This window comes from Panthera onca, chromosome B4, assembly GCF_046562875.1.
Source record: "Panthera onca isolate mPanOnc1 chromosome B4, mPanOnc1 haplotype 2, whole genome shotgun sequence".
In the NCBI taxonomy this organism is placed as follows: Eukaryota; Metazoa; Chordata; class Mammalia; order Carnivora; family Felidae; genus Panthera; species Panthera onca.
The window spans coordinates 51928539-51944703 of record NC_138345.1 but is presented as its reverse complement, the minus strand read 5'-3'; the positions used below and the strand labels follow the sequence as shown (position 1 = coordinate 51944703).

At 37.0% G+C, this 16165-nt stretch overlaps 1 long non-coding RNA gene across 1 annotated transcript; it reads left to right on the top strand.

Annotated features, from left to right (window-relative positions):
- Positions 1-407: 407 nt before the first annotated feature.
- LOC132660358 (uncharacterized) lies at positions 408-3228 on the top strand. The gene is made up of 3 exons (XR_009601735.2): positions 408-500; positions 1480-1712; positions 3105-3228. It is a non-coding gene; the product is annotated as an uncharacterized LOC132660358 (long non-coding RNA).
- The last annotated feature ends 12937 nt before the right edge of the window (positions 3229-16165 follow it).

Genomic DNA, 16165 nt, shown 5'->3' with positions numbered 1-16165 from the left:
AAATGATCGTCTGGTCTCAGCTGGGTGTGCCTGGCACTAGCCTCCCTCTTACCCAGCTGTTCTAATGGCACCTGGCAGGGTGATGGCTCTCCATTCTCAAATTTTCTACTTGTAGAGAAATTGGCCATTTTGTGTTTTTACCATCATTTAAAATCCTGTTGAAGATGATTTTATTTATTTTTTTATTAAAATTTTTTTTTAATGTTTATTTTTTGAGAGAGAGAGAGAGAGAAAGAGAGAGAGAGAGTCAGAGAGGGGCAGAGAGAGACAGGGAGACACAGAATCTGAAGCAGGCTCCAGGTTCCGAGCTGTTATGACAGTACAGAGCCCATTGCAAGGCTTGATCCCATGGACTGTGAGATCATGACCTGAGCAGAAGTTGGATGCTTAATTGACTGATCCACGCAGCCACCCCAAACAATCCTGTTGAGGATGATTTTAAATAGTAATTTGGCCAGTGCCAACTTTTCTGACTCTGCCATCATCTCAGGTGCCAACTAGTAGGTAGATCATTTAGTTAACTTGGGATACAGTTCAGTAAAGAATGGGACCTGTAGAATTTGTCTTGGCTTGCATTTCAGCTCTGTTAGTTGACTGTGTGGCCCTAGCTAAGTTATGTAACCTCTCTGAGTTTCAGTGTTTTCATATGTGAAAAGAGGATATTAATACTTGTCATTATTAATGAGTATTAAATTGATTAATTTATGGTAAGTGCCTATCACAGAGACTGGCACAAGTAGGCATTTGAGAGACATCATCATCATCATGTACATCTTTTAAAAATACTAAGACTAAGGAGACTATTTGTGAAATACCTCAATTGTACTAATGGCTGCTAATATAAGAGCTCAATGCCCTTATCAGTCTTTGCATGAACGTGGGCTTTACTGATATTATTTCACACATCTAAGGAATGCTTCCAAATAAATGGAATGGTTCACTTAATTGCCCAACTCCTTTCATGCTAAGTGGAATTGGTTTACTTTTTCTAGTATGTCTTAGAGACCTGTGAACATCCCAAAAGGGGTAATCTCAACAGAAAGCAGTCCAAACTTCCTGAAACTGAAGCTTCAAAAAAAAAGTACCCTACAAAGTCCTCAGAAGAATAAAGACTAATTCTGATGAGTTCTATCACGCACTATTAACTAAATAGGAATATTTCCTTGACATCTGTACATTTGACCAACATACCCATTTAAGGATAGTAAAGAAATTGTTCTTCCATGGGGTTGGCTTTATGGTTCAGTTTTTCCTTGTTTCATTCTGCCCACTTGCTTTTACCCCTTTTATTTTGTTCTCTTGAAAAGCAGGCTTGTCTTTCTGTTTTTTGCTTTTGTCAGATTAAGGACGAATGGCAGTATAGGTTAGTAAATACTTATCTGTCCTGTGATGTGAGAATTGCTATAATCATGACTGAAATCAATCATCAAACCAGTGTTCAATTGAGTAAGCTTTTATTGTACACCTTTTTATATGCAGATGCTGTGCCAAGGCCTCTAGGGGATTCGAGGATGATCAAGTGTCGGTTTCTGTCCTCAAAACAATTAAGAGGGAAGAGGGACAATTCCAGCAGAAATTGTCTGAGCAAAGGCACCTGGGAGGCCACAGGAATTTACAAGATGCTCACAGAATAGCTTTAGAGGAAATGATTTGTTTTGGGGGAAGAGGAAGTTGGAAGAGGAAAGCCAGGGCCTGACTGTGAGGGCTTGATGGTAATTATTTTGCATGCTATTTTCAATTTGATAATTGATCTAATATACCAAGTGTCAGTTTTCATTGAACGAAACGCTGAAATAGTGGGCCTCAAATGAGATGGAATCAATGTTAAACAGCTTTTGGTATGTGTATCTGTTAGTTTCCTCCGTGTTAAATTTGCTTGTCTGACATATCACTACGTATTAATTAGTAATGAAAGCACTCAAAAACTTCTAATGAAAAGCTCCACAGATTGACAACTCAAAAGTCAGGCACTTCTTTGTCTCTAAATTTTAAGTGCTTTTCCCCTCTGTACCATCTGTTACACATCTTCAAATCTTCAACAAACTCAAAGTAGTTGGACTATGTCCCATTATTTCAGTTGGACGGGATTGAGAAATTGATTGTGACCATGGGAATTGAATAAGAACAACATTGAGCCCTGATTTTAGGACTAATATTTAGCATTTGGTAGTTACTAAGAATTTCAGAGATGGCTAGCCCATAGGCAAAATGAAATCTTGATTAAAAAAGCAAACAAAATGTTAAACTTTTAGAGAGAACATGGTAGGTAGATGGTTGATTCCAAGGTCCAACCTGAAGCATCCTTTATTATTCAAATGTTTGTTTACTTCTCTTTCTTTTCCTGGAGATGGCACTCCCTGGTTCTCTGGGTTCTCTGGCTCTTTGTATAGGCTGCTGGCAGCTTTAGGGGTAGTTTTCCTTCACACATCAGGTATTACATTAGGCACTTATCCTAAGATTAGAGCTCACACCATCATATCTACAGGATCTCTCTGTTGACCTCAATTTTTTTTTCTGTTTTGTCTCAAGTCAGAGAAAAATGTATGGTGAGAGATAGAATGAACTCTTTTTTTCTAACAGTGTTCATAAGTCTGGTCCAAATCCATAAGCTTTCTTTTTACTTATGACCATAAATTTTTAATGATAAACTCTAGTATATAAGAATTGACACAGTTTTTTCTCCCCTTAAGTCAACTTAAATCTGCCTTTGAGCTCCCATCTTGTTGGCACTGGCAGCAAATTTAATCTTTAGCATCATCTGCTCTCTACTTCACCAGATTGTACAAAATTCTGAGGTATTTTAAGCTGCACCAAAATATCAAGGTAGCTTGTATTTTACTGATAACCTCTGTGATGCCTATTGTTCAAGATCATTCCAAGTCTAGCAACTGTGCTGCTTTTGTTTTGAATGTGGGGACATGGAAATCATGACTTTTAATGAGGGCTCAGTGTCCCTGACTGACTACATAGTAATGGCTTGGGCTACCTTGTCAAATTACTGCTACAGAGCAGGGCTGTTCTTGGGACAGGTGCGCCTCTGTTATCTGTATGCTTCTCTTAACTCTGTTCTCAAGTCATGGGTCTTTTTCTCTCTATCCTTCCAGACACTGGCATAGTATCTTCAATGAAATCAGTCTTTTGCTGACTTCAAAACATTTGAATCAGCACAGCAAAGCATTTGAATCAGAAATTCAAATATCTGCTTGGTAACATGGGAAGAAAATAGAAGAGCAGACTAAAATAATTAAATACCAATAAATTAACCTGCTTGATTGTCATTGAAGGTAGTGCGATTCTTTTTAAACAATTTTTTTTAAAGTTTATTTATTTATTTTAGGGGGAGAGGGGCAGAAAGAGGAGAGAGAGAGAATCCTAAGTAGGCTCTGCACTGCCCTGCCAGCACAGAGCCCCATGTGGGGCTTGAACCCATAAAACCATGAGATCATGACCTGAGCTGAAACTGAGTCAGACGCTTAACCAACTGAGCCACCCAGATGCCCCGAAGGAAGTAAGATTCTCAGTGAGATCTACGTTCTCTCCTAAAATTTTTTCTCTGGGTTCTATTACCTTCAATATTTTCCATACATCTGAGGTATTTTTAACATTTTAAAGCTGCTCTAGAACTCCAATAAAAACACCATTGTTGTCATATCTCTGCCTGAGGATCTTTAACCTTTTTGAATAATCATAACTGCATTATAATAGTATAACTTCTCTGTTGTGTATGTGTGTGTGTATGTGTGTGTGTGTGCATGTGCATGCAATGTATTACTGGAAAGAAAACAATTTTACGTTAGTTGATCATAAACACATGGGGTCCAGAGGATGGGGGAGGGGCACAACCAAACATTTCTGTACTTCTTTCCTTCTCCTGCTGAGTTATCACTTCAGAGTTATTCTTTCTTACTTGGGTTTCTGAAAAAATTTTCCCTCCTCGGTCTGTATCCTGCACAGGTCCCAGCTCTGCTTGTGCACAGAGAGGTCAAGGTCATGATCATCTTTGTTCTGGACTGGAATGGCTGCCATTGATTCTTATTCCTGTGGTAGTTATTAGTATTGTTCCCTCTCAGTACTGGCACATGGTAGGATCACACTTCCTTAACAACTTTGTAGTTAGGCATGGCCATGTGACTTGCTTTGGCCAATAGAATGTGAGCTGAAGTGATATGTGTCACTTTACTAGCTAGTGCCTGCCTGGTTTCTTGCTGCCCCACCCCACTCTATAATTCATCAAGGAAGCCTATGTTAAGATAGACCTCCCCTTTGCATCATCTTTGAGTAACTACAGTGAGAGTAATTCCAGTGTTGGTTCACATTGCACATATTGGGGGGAAGGGATGAGAAGTATGTGTTCTGTGTTTAGTCACTGAGATTTTGGGGTTGATTTTTACTATGTATAACCCAGCCCATGCTGACTGACACAGTCCTCTTTAGGAGCAGATTGGCTATTTCAGATTTTTTTTTGGAATGAAGCATCTAAAAGATACAAAATAAATATCTTTATCTTACTAATATCCACCAATTCTTTGACTTTTTTTTTTTTAAGCTTATGATGTCTCTGCCTCTTTATTTGTGTCTTCTAAAGATCCCTTTCTATCTGGGCAAGTGCAGATAAAATGAAAGGAAGAGAATGAGTCGGGTAGACAATTCCTTTGTGCCACAATTGGCTTGGGCACTGGCAATCTCCATTTTTTCACAGCTTCATATTTCTTAAATGACCCATACATAACAAACACTTTATACTTCACTTTTCTCTTTTTTTTTGCTAAGCTATTTGATTGTTCTGAGATTGGAAACCTCAGGAATTCCAATGATCCAAGAGCAAAAAGGCAAGATAAAATTTTTCCATACTAATGTGGTTGCTCTGCCTGTGTTAAACACAAAACCTTCAGGTCTTGCGCAGGTACACAGCCAGATGCTTTTCATTCAGCCTCATAAATGATTATCGGTGGCTTACTGTGTACTAGGGATATTCCTAATTATAATCAGTGATGGTTGCTCTGAGTAAAAATTGCAAGGATATATAAAGGCAAACATAACAGAGAACTGATCTATTTGGGGGTAACAGAAAGTCATTTGTGAAAAACTAATATTTGAGTTGAGAGCCAGGAGGATGATGGGAAGGTGTTGGGAGCTCAGAGTTTCTGCAGAAGTAAGTAGCTTTTGCAAGGAGTCTGGAGGAGTCATGAAACATTGGAAAAAGAAAAAGAAGGCTTGTGTAAGCTGGAGCACAGAACTTAGTGAATGATGTATGATGAGACTGAGCAAGTAGCCAGGGCCAGACTTTATAGAGCCTCATAGACAATGTTGAAGATTTGATTATTTTATTTTATTTTATTTATATTATTTTATTGTATTAATTTTATTAAAATTTTTTAAAATGTTTATTTATTTTTGAGAGAGAGAGACAGAGCATGAATAGGGGAAGGGCAGAGAGAGAGGGAGACACAGAATCTGAAGCAGGCTCCAGGCTCTGAGCTGTCAGCACAGAGCCCAATATGGGGCTTGAACTCACAAACTGCGAGATCATGACCTAAGCTGGAATCGGATGCTTAACTGACTGAGCCACCCAGGTGCCCCTATTAATTTTATTTTTAAAATATTTATTTATTTTGATAGATAGCAAGAGAATATACACACACAAGTGGGGACAGGAAGAGGGAGAGGGAGAGGAAAGGAGAGGGAGAGGGGGAGGGGAGAGAGAGAGAGAGAGAGAGAGAGAGAGAGAGAGAGAGAGAATCTCAAGTAGGCTCCATGTTGTCAGTGTGGAGCCTGACTCCAGGCTCTATCTTACGACCAGTGAGATCATGACCTGAGCTGAAATCAAGAGTCAGACACCCAACCAACTGAGTCACTCAGGCGTTCACCAATTTGGTTATTTTAAAAGTTGTGGAAATCCTTTGAAAGATGGATATTTTAGACTTACTATTGACACCACGAGATTTGAGTTTGTGACTACATTTAAATTGCCTTATTTATTTATTTATTTATTTATTTATTTATATATTTTGAGAAAGAGAGAGAGAGAGAGATGGTGGGGCAGAGAGACAGGAAGAGAATCCCAAGCACGTTCTGTGCTATTAGCATGAGGCCTGATGCAGGGCTCAAATTCACAAATCCGTGAGATCATGATCTGAGCTGAAATCAAGAGTCAGATGTTTAAGTGAATGAGCTGCCCCCATTCATTCATTTAGATTTCATATGGATTAAAAAATGGGCTGTTATATTAGCTAGGGTGACCTATATATAGAGAAATAGAGACCTATATAGAGAAAATACAAGGAAGTTGCATAAAACAAGCTTAATCGTCTGTAGCTTGCTTTGATCTGGCAGCCAAAGTGTGGGGCTTGGGGTAGCATAGTGTTATCTGACTTTATTGGACCAAGGCTAGGATGGGCAATAGAAGGACTTATCTTCTTAGCATATTTTCCCAGGGACAGGGTGCATCCTAAATTACAGATTTAGTGAGAGAAAACAAGGCAGGGATTTATATCTATATCTATATATCTATATCTAGTCTATACCTATATATTGATCTATAGTCCAAGTTTTTACAAGCCTGAGACCAAATGTAGCAAAAGGTATGTTTAGATGTGGGAAGTTTTCAGGGGAAGTTTACCGGTTTGTTTGTTTGTTTATTTATTTATTTATCCATCCATCCAGTTTTATGGAGCTATAATTGACATATAACATTGTATAACTTTAAGGTATACAACATGAGGATTTGATAGATGTATATTTTGTGAAATGATCACCACAAGAAGTTAAGTTAACATCCATTACCTCACCTAGAGAAAAATTGTTTTCTTACTTGCAATGAGAACTTTTAAGATCTACTATTTTAGGAAGTTTCAAATATACAATACAGTATTGTTAAGTATAGCTAGGTCACCAGTTTATATTGAAATATATTGCCCAGGACTCACACAAACTCTCCTTTATGTTTGGTAGCAGCTGAATCATATTTTAAAATAGTCTGAACTCAACTTTTGAGCTTTTATTGTAGGAAGCAATTCCGCATTGTCAGGAAGCTGAATTGAATGCCCTATAGATCATTTCCACATATGACTTTCCGTTTTACAAAACAAATCCATATTCATTCCAATGATTTCCCCTTCATTCTTTTCAAACTCCCAAGCAGAAAAGATTAGATTCAAGTTTCCTGTCATAAATTACCCAGTTTTAACTCAGTAAATTTGCATAAGCCCCCAACACCAAACTTCCTACTAGTTGAAAAAATATAGCATGTATGTATCTCATTATCTATTCATAGATTTTCAAATTATATATTATCTAGCTTTTTATAGGATATAACTATGAAAAGATCAGCTTCCATCCTCACAGCAAAGATAGAGCCAGAGGTGTGGGCTACTTAATGAGCCTAGGTTCCATGAATCAGAGCCCAGAAAGGACCAGGAGAGGTGAAGAATAAGCTAGAATCCCAGAGGAGCCAAATTTAAAACAGAACTTTGCAAGAGTGTCTTGACATGAGGACTTGTGTTAAGCATAAGAACCAAGCCATTAGCCCATGTTCACTCTGTAGTTAGCTGATGTTTGGTTATCAGAATTGGTGACAAAGTCCTTTAAGGGACTCTGGAGATCCTTGCCTGGAGATTGGATGTCGGACTCAGGGGCACTTAGTTGCATGTGCCCTGGCAGAGTGAAGATGTAAGTTTATAGTCCTCATTCTTACTTTGACTTTATTGCACTTCACTCCATTGCTACTGCCCACCATGTGTTCTCATTCCTCTCCTCCTGTGCTTATCATTTCCTCCATTCAATTTAAACCAATGGGCTTATTTTCTTTGTACAATCAATTTTCTTCTTCTGAAATCACGTCTTTCTTTGTCCTCTAAACAGACCACACCTATCCTTCTTGGATTTTCTCGAATTCTTTCTTCTTCAGAAAGCCTGTTATGACTGTTATTCAGTCCCCTCTCCCCACAACTGCCCTCTTTCTTTGAAGATCTATTGTTCTTAGAATCAACATCACCGAATTTCATGCCTTACTGTTCTCATTTTTTATTTTTTTTTTTTATGAGACTTGTTGTATCTCTTCAATGAGCTATAAGATTCCGTAAGACAGGGGCCATGTCACATACCTTTTTTGCTTGAACAGGCTTCAGCTGGGCATAAAGCAGGTACTAAAAACCTGTTGACTAATTACATTGCTTTCTCTTTTCTTCCTGTCAGGGTTGTGCTATATTATTTGAAGTTCTTAGTTCAGCTGCTACTGGAATAATTTCACTGTAACAGCATGGGTCTTGCCAAATACATTAAAATAAAATACTTTGCAAATATAAATCTCTTAGTAATATAGCAAATGAATTCTACATTTTATAGATCACCAGTTTCCCAAGTATTTATTGAAATTTTGTAAAAATCACACCATTTGCTATAATAATAATAATAATAATAATAATAATATATTTTTCTGGATATAGGTGAATTTCATGTCTATTTTAACAGATCAGGTTAAGAGCACTTATATAATTTAAGTAGAGAGATATCTTAGGTTTACAGAAAATGTGCCTTAAAAAAGTAGTCTTTTTAAGACTTAGAAATAAGGATAAATAAGAATAAGGGTAAACCTTTATTTCTGTAAGATATTTAGGTTTTAATGTATTATGATATATCCACAATGACTACTATATTAATAAATAATTCTTATTATCTGTTTCAACACTTACTGTAATTCTTTCCAGCTTATATTGATAATTTCCATGAAATTATTAAGTGAAATATTGGTCTGCTGACCATTGCTAGGAAAATTAGATTTTCCTAAAATTCCTGATTTTATGGGTTTGGGGATGTGAAAAATATGAAATTAATTTAGTCCCTTTAAATAGAAAGATAGATGTTTGGCTACTTGGAATGATCTAAAACATATTTTGAAAATAATATATGTTCATGCAGAAAATTAAAAAAATACAAAAAATGTAAAGTGGAAAATAAAAGTCATCAATGACCCTAACCTCTGAGATATCTACTATTAACATTTTAGTGTTTCTAGCTTTGTTTAAAGTCAGCATTTGACCGTACACATAAAACACATCTTATATTTTTGTCCTTAGTTACATGGAAATAAAGATAAATGAAAATATTTATAAAAATTTTTAAAGTTATAAAAATATGAGTGCATCTCATGGACTTTAAAGATATTTTTTTTGCTGTGACAAGTTAGTAAAATGTCTAGCTTCTAGCTAGTTCCAGAGTTTTAACTTTTAGCATTATATCTAGATGCAAAGTTACTAATTTCTGACTTTGAAGAAGGTTTTTTTATTTTTGATAAATATTTTGCAGCCTTTTGAATAAATTGTTTCACACAGGCTAGAACATATGCTCTAGTTAGGATTAGGGACACAGTGATTTTCCCTTTAAATTTGCAGTGAATTTTAAGTGTTCAAGAAACATGCCAGATTGACAGATGCTACCTTAGAAGACATCAATAAACACTGATAAGGACACAGAAAAACCGATCTGCTTTGAGCACACTCAGAAATAGCAGGCAAGGACTAGAAAGCTCAAAACATATGGGGGTAGCATATCAGCAAAAGACGTTTAGCAAACAACAGAGATAGAAGATAATTATTAAAAAATTGTGTTATGGTGGACTATTAGCAACTGTATACACACTGGTAATAGCTGAGATTTTTCTCGCGTTTGTTATTTTGGAATGATTATGTGGGCAGCTTCAAGTAATTAACCCTTATTTTTGGAAATATATACATATGTTGGAAGTGGTTTAGAAACAAATGACAAAATATTAACATCACCAGGAAAATCAGATATCAGGATCCAATTATAAATATGTTTAGATTGATGTACAAATGTCTATAGCATTTTGCCATTTAAGCGAAATGTATTAAGTTCAACCTCAGAGCATAAGTTAAGGTGACTCAAAATCTAAACCACGCTGATATTGATATCATATATATATCATATATGCCTAACACCTCCTTCAACTATGTGGGACTGACATCTTATGATAAGGCATTTTCCAAAAGTATGTTTCCACAATTTTCTTGTTTCCTTGTTTCCTTGATTCTTGGTAGACCAAGTATTTATTCATGTTGGTTCCAGCATGAAGGGAAGAGATTCACTCTTGCTCACCACACATTTGTGAAATAACTTCTTTAACAAATATGACTGACGATGAATACATGAGGAAAGCAGACCCTTTAGTTTGCAGCAGTCACGCATATGAAGGCAAATGCTGTATACAACCAGAAATAATGCTCCGGTTGGGAAGAATATGGATTCTCTTCAAGAATCATCCAAAAGTAGTTCTTGAGAAAAATGTAAAGGCAAGTTAATGAGAAATGCGAAACAGAGAGCAACTGTGATAGGGAAATGGGTGGAGTAATTTGATAAGCTTTAATTATATCCCAGCCTAGAGAAAAAGGTTTTCTATACACGCAGATTACAAGAAGAGCAGAGACTGGGAGCAGAGGCTTATTTTTGCAATCCTACTGAGAGTCACCCTTCATTCGGATCAAGAGTGGCTTGGCTTCTACACGTAGCCCAGCTGTGTCTCCACCCACTGAGGGAAGAAGGGTGTCAAGACAGTTATCCTGCTAATTTATCTAGAAACGACAAAATTGTAGACACAGTTGTCTCATTTCCCCCTGAATTATCCAGGTGGGGGGTCCTGCATGATTAAGTTTCTGAGGAAATCTTTCCTCCTCTTCATTTTGCATCTGCATCTGCAGCAGACCCTTCCTCCAATCTCGGCAGCTGAAATTTGCCTACTGCTGAATACTTTGTATCTTGTACCTTTACGGTTTGCTCCGGAGGTCACGAGCTGTGGATCTGAGAAATTCCATGTTCAAACACATGCACATACGCACACATACACACACACACACTCACAAAGTAGAGATCCATTCCCATAATTCTGCTTTGATATACATTTTATAAGTGCCAAATGAAAAGCAGAGGCTTCTATTAGGTGGACCAAGGTTCAGTGGAGGCTTAATTTAATCTTTTTCTACGTAGATTTTATGGTCTTTGATGGGAAGGACCATGCCATAATATTTCTCATCAAAACCTCCCTAACACTTAACACGGTGCTAGTCACACAGCTGTTTTTAAATAAAGTACTTTTGAAATGAAAATGTTCATTTAGTGTTTATTTAATGGGACATCAGTCTTTAGCAGAGTTTTGTAGAGTACCTAATGTGTGAAGCTGATAAAGGGATGGTAGCATGTTACCTTAGTCCGTTTGGGCTGCTATAACAAAATACCACAGATTGGATTGCTTATAAGCAAAGAAATGTATTTCTCATGGTTCCAGACGTTTGGAATCCAAGATAAGGATACGAGTATAGTCAGGTTCTGGTGACAGCTCTCTTCTGTGTTTGTGGACTGTGGACTTCTTACTGTGTCCTAACATGGGTGGAAGGGGCTGGAAAGCTCTGTGGGGGTCTATTATAAGGGCACTAACCTCATTCATGAAGCCTCCATCCTCATGGCCTAAGTACCTCCCAAAGGCCTTACTCCTAATAGCATCACCTGGGTGACTAGAATGTCCACATATGAATATTTTGGGGGGAACACAAACATTGAATGTATAGCACATGTTTTATAAGGACTGACTTAGCCTATCTTAATCTCTTCATTCTGTGTCAAGGACAGCAGAAACAAAGCCAGGCTGAGACATGGGGCTCCCTAGATGATTATAATCATTTTAGTGATTCTTCACATTGCTGTTCTTTGAATATTCCTTCTAACATTTACTTTGAGAAGTTACTGCTTAAGATGTGAGAAAAGGATAAAGAAAGAGAACCAGTTGTGGCAGTTCTCAGCTTTTCTAGAATAATCAGTTGGTCACCTTTGGACAATTTGCATTCCTCTCTTAGCAAAGGGAAACAAACAAACTGTGGTCAATCAGATGTAGCTTCCATAGAAGGAAGGCAGTATCAGCTGGTTGTTACAATGTCTGACCTCCTCGAATCTTTCACCTTCCAAGTTTATTTATTCCTTCCATCTATAACCAGTTTTCTCTGAGAAGAATTCAAGTAAAAACAAATTCCTACATTTCATTCCTGTCCAGTGACACTTAGTGACTCTTTTAGAAATGGTCACTACGTACAGTTTTTGGCTTAAGGGCAGAATTCAAGATACGGAAAGTTTGGATAAACCATTTTGCTTCAGGATGTGGCTAACTCATGTGCTACAACACAAGTGAAATATCCTGGGCTCCATCTAATTCTCCCCTTACCTTTGGAGATGACTTTTTGGAGGTGAACAATAAGAGATGAAAAATAAGAACTGCTTGGATTGTAATTATTTTTTTCCATCTTCCTGAGCTTTGCTTGGGGGAATGCCTGACTTATTGAAGAGTCTGTATTCTAGACCACTCTCCATGATGAATGTGGCCGGGGAAGCTGGGCAGGTGACAGTGTCCTAGGGCTTCTGGAGGATACATTTTCAGCAACTTGGAATCAGAAGCCAGGAACAGAAGGGCCACAGATAAAGTTGCACTTAGCTTTCTTTATAAAATTTTACACTGTTAATCCTTAATCATAATTCTGGTATTAAAATGTATTGGTTTGAATCTACATTAGCATCCTCTGGGATTTAGAAGCAATTACATTTAAAAATGGAATTGCGGTCCACACATAAACAGGAATGATCTTTAAAGCAAATTAAACAAAGGCTCTAATTGCAAATCCATTTAATTTACAGACAGAGAGAATTAACCTTTGGTTCATTGGTAAATAAATATGCAGAGAAACAATAATCCACAATTTAATAACATGAACAAAGTATTTCTTATAAGCTTCAAGGTTGATGTTTGATCATAGTTGCCATGTTTCCATATCATTTCACCTTTTGAATTTTAAAAGGTTTGAAAAGAAATTAGTATGTGGACAGAAAATAATGAGTTCTAAGTTAGATTCTGGTTACTCTTCCTCATTTATTATGACTGGAGATTATTATCTCACAGGAGGATGAATGGTGTAAAAACTGAATTTAAAAAAGTTTCTTTCATACTGCTTTTAGTTTATTAAATGTCCTCATCATGTAGAGTGTCCTGGAATTAGGAATAATTTAATTTGGAGCCTCCACCAATCTTTCCCACTCCAAAAAACTTGAAAAACTGCCCTGAGTTTGTAAATATCCACAGTAAATTCACATCAGTCATTTTGTTACACTCAGTAAGATAGTTAAATAAAACTTCTCTCTTTTAGGAGTGATTTATAGAAAACTGAGATTCACCAAATGAAGGTGTTGAGACTTGGATATAGAAATTCAATGTACTGGGGTGCCTGGGTGGCTCAGTCAATTAAGTGTCTGACTTTGGCTCAGGTCTGGTTCATGGGTTCTAGTCCCTCATTGGGCTCTGCTGACAGCTCAGAGCCTGGAGCCTATTTTGGAAGCTGGGTCTCCCTCTCTCTATGCCCCTTCCCCACTTGTGCTCTGTCTCTCTCTCTCAAAAATAAATAAACATTAAAAAAAGTTAAAAAAAAAAGAAATTCAATGTACTATAAAATTTGGCTTCTACATTTTACTAAAGTCATTTCCTTTATTCCTAAACTAAATATTATACTGTAGTTAGGTTGAACTGGATAAGCTGAAGTTAACAAGCAAGTTATGATCCCTTTAACTAGCTAATAACTCACTTAATAATGGGAATATATGTTTGATCAAAGAGAATTAAAAGAAAAACTATTCCTTGTTCATATCATGAAACAGCAGTGACAGGAAAAAAGTGGTACAGATATAAACTCAAACTACCTTCTTGTACTGAATATTTTTGTTACATCTGTTAGTGAGACAGAAATGTTATCAGTGATCTTTTCAATGAGTGTCAGAGTTTCTCTTAAACTTTGGAAATGATTTTCAGAGGAGTCCAAAAAGTTTATTTGTTTGTTGCTGTATAATGAAACAACCACCATTTCGTTGTCTCTGTACATTTAGTGAGCTCAGCTGGAGGTTTCTTCTGCTCGATGTGATCTTGGCTAGGGCTGTCGTTATCTGGAGACTTGACTGAGCTGGAACGTCCAATGTGGCTCACTGACATGACAGATATCTTGATGGTGATGGCTGGAAGATTGATGTCAGCTGGAATGTTGGGATGCCTCTGCATCTCTCTCTCCAAGTAGTCTCAAAACCTCTTTTTCTCCATGTGTGTGGATTCTCCATATGTGGGCTCTTTATGTGGCTGCTCCAATAGAATTGCTGGACCTAGTGGCTCAGAGGTCCTAAAAGTCCAAAAGTAGCAACTTTTGTGCCTAGAACTGGCACAATATTCTTTATGCTGCATTTGTTGGTTAAAATGAGTCACAGAAATAGCTCATTTTAATGTGGGAGGGGACAACAGAAGGTAGAAATACAAGGAGGTGTGAGTCATTGGAATCGTTATTAGAGACTAGTTACCACATTCATTCATATGTATATGTATATACACACATATATACATTCATATATATACATACATACATATATATGAATGAATGTGGTAACTAGTCTCTAATAATGTATATGTATATAAATGTGTGTGTTTATCATATATATACGATCATAAAGGTATGCATGTATATATATAAATTATATATAAAAATATATAAATAATATATATTAATATATATAATTATAATTATAATTAATACATAATATATAAATATATATATAAATCATATATATTTATATATATATAAATTCAATGTACTATAAAATTTGTGTGTACACACACACACACACACACACACACACACATCCCTTCATGATCATAACATGTTTATTGTAGGCCACCAATCTTGACTTGGTGAATTCATTCTGCCTGGCTAAATTGTGAAGCTATTCATATGAAATAGGTCATGGTATGGCCAAAGATTTTAAACATGTATCAATCAGGGTGCAGTCAGAATATCAGATTTACCAAAAGTAGTGTGGGCTGAATTGTGTCCCCCCAAATTCATTTATTGAAGCCCCTGTACCTCAGAATGTAATGGTATTTGGAGACGGGGCTTTTAAACAGGTGCTTAAGTTAAAATGAGGCTATTATGATGGGTCCAAATCCAATGTTGCTCATGTCCTTATAAGAAGAGAAAATGTGGACACACAGGAGAGAAACCAGGAACGCACATACATGGAGCAAAGACCATGTAAAGAGGCAGCAAGAGGGCAGCCATCTGCAAGCCAAGGATAGAGGCTTCAGAGGAAACCTGTCAAGTATCTTGATCTTGGACTTCCAGCCTCCAGAACTGTGAGAAAATAATTCTGTTGTTTAAGTCATCCAGTCTTTGATGTTCTGTCATGGCAGCCCTAGCAAACTAACACAAGTTAATACAAGAGGTTTTCCATAGAAATTGGAACTTACATGGGGCACCTAGGTGGCTTAGTCGGTTAGGCATCTAAATCTTGATTTCAGCTCAGGTCATTATCTCACAGTCATGACATTGAGCTGTGTGTTGGGTTCCATGCTGGTTGTGGATCCTGCTTAAGATTCTCTCTCTCCCTCTTCCTCTGCCCCTCCCCTGCTCATGCATATGTATACTCTCTCTCTCTCTAAAAGAAAATAAGAAAAAGAGAGAAATTACAACTTACACAAATGTGAGAGAGGTAGAGAAGTGAAGGAAGAGAAGAGTCAAAGGTCAGAAAAAGTCACTAATCACAATAGTTTGGAACAGGGATTCTCAAAGTGATATCTGGGGACACATTGGCATCTTGAAACCAAAGCCTCCTCCAGGAAGTCTACAAGGTCAAAAATAGTTTAATAACAATATTAAGCTATATTTTCCTTTTTCTCCTTTCATTTTTCATGAGTATATGGTGGGAAATTTCAGAGGTTACATTACTTGAGATGACACATTGAGATGGAATATGTATGTGTATTTTGTATTTTAACATTTCTCAGTTTTAATTTATAAATTGAGAGATACAACCCACATAAAATAAAGCTCTTTGGGGGTCTTCAGTACTTTTTAAGAGTGCAAAGGGGTTCAAAGTTCAGTTTGGAATCTCAGACTTGAAGCTTTGGTGATAATATGCATGTTGAAGTTTGTAGGTCAATCCCCAAAGCTGTGTGTCTGGTCAGTGGAATGGAATTGCAAAATGGAAGCTCATGGAGAAAATCTGTGGAAGTTGCTACCTCCATGGGGACCGTAGTCAGACTTTTGGTGAGTGGCTTGGAACCCCCAGCAATGGGCAGGCCAGG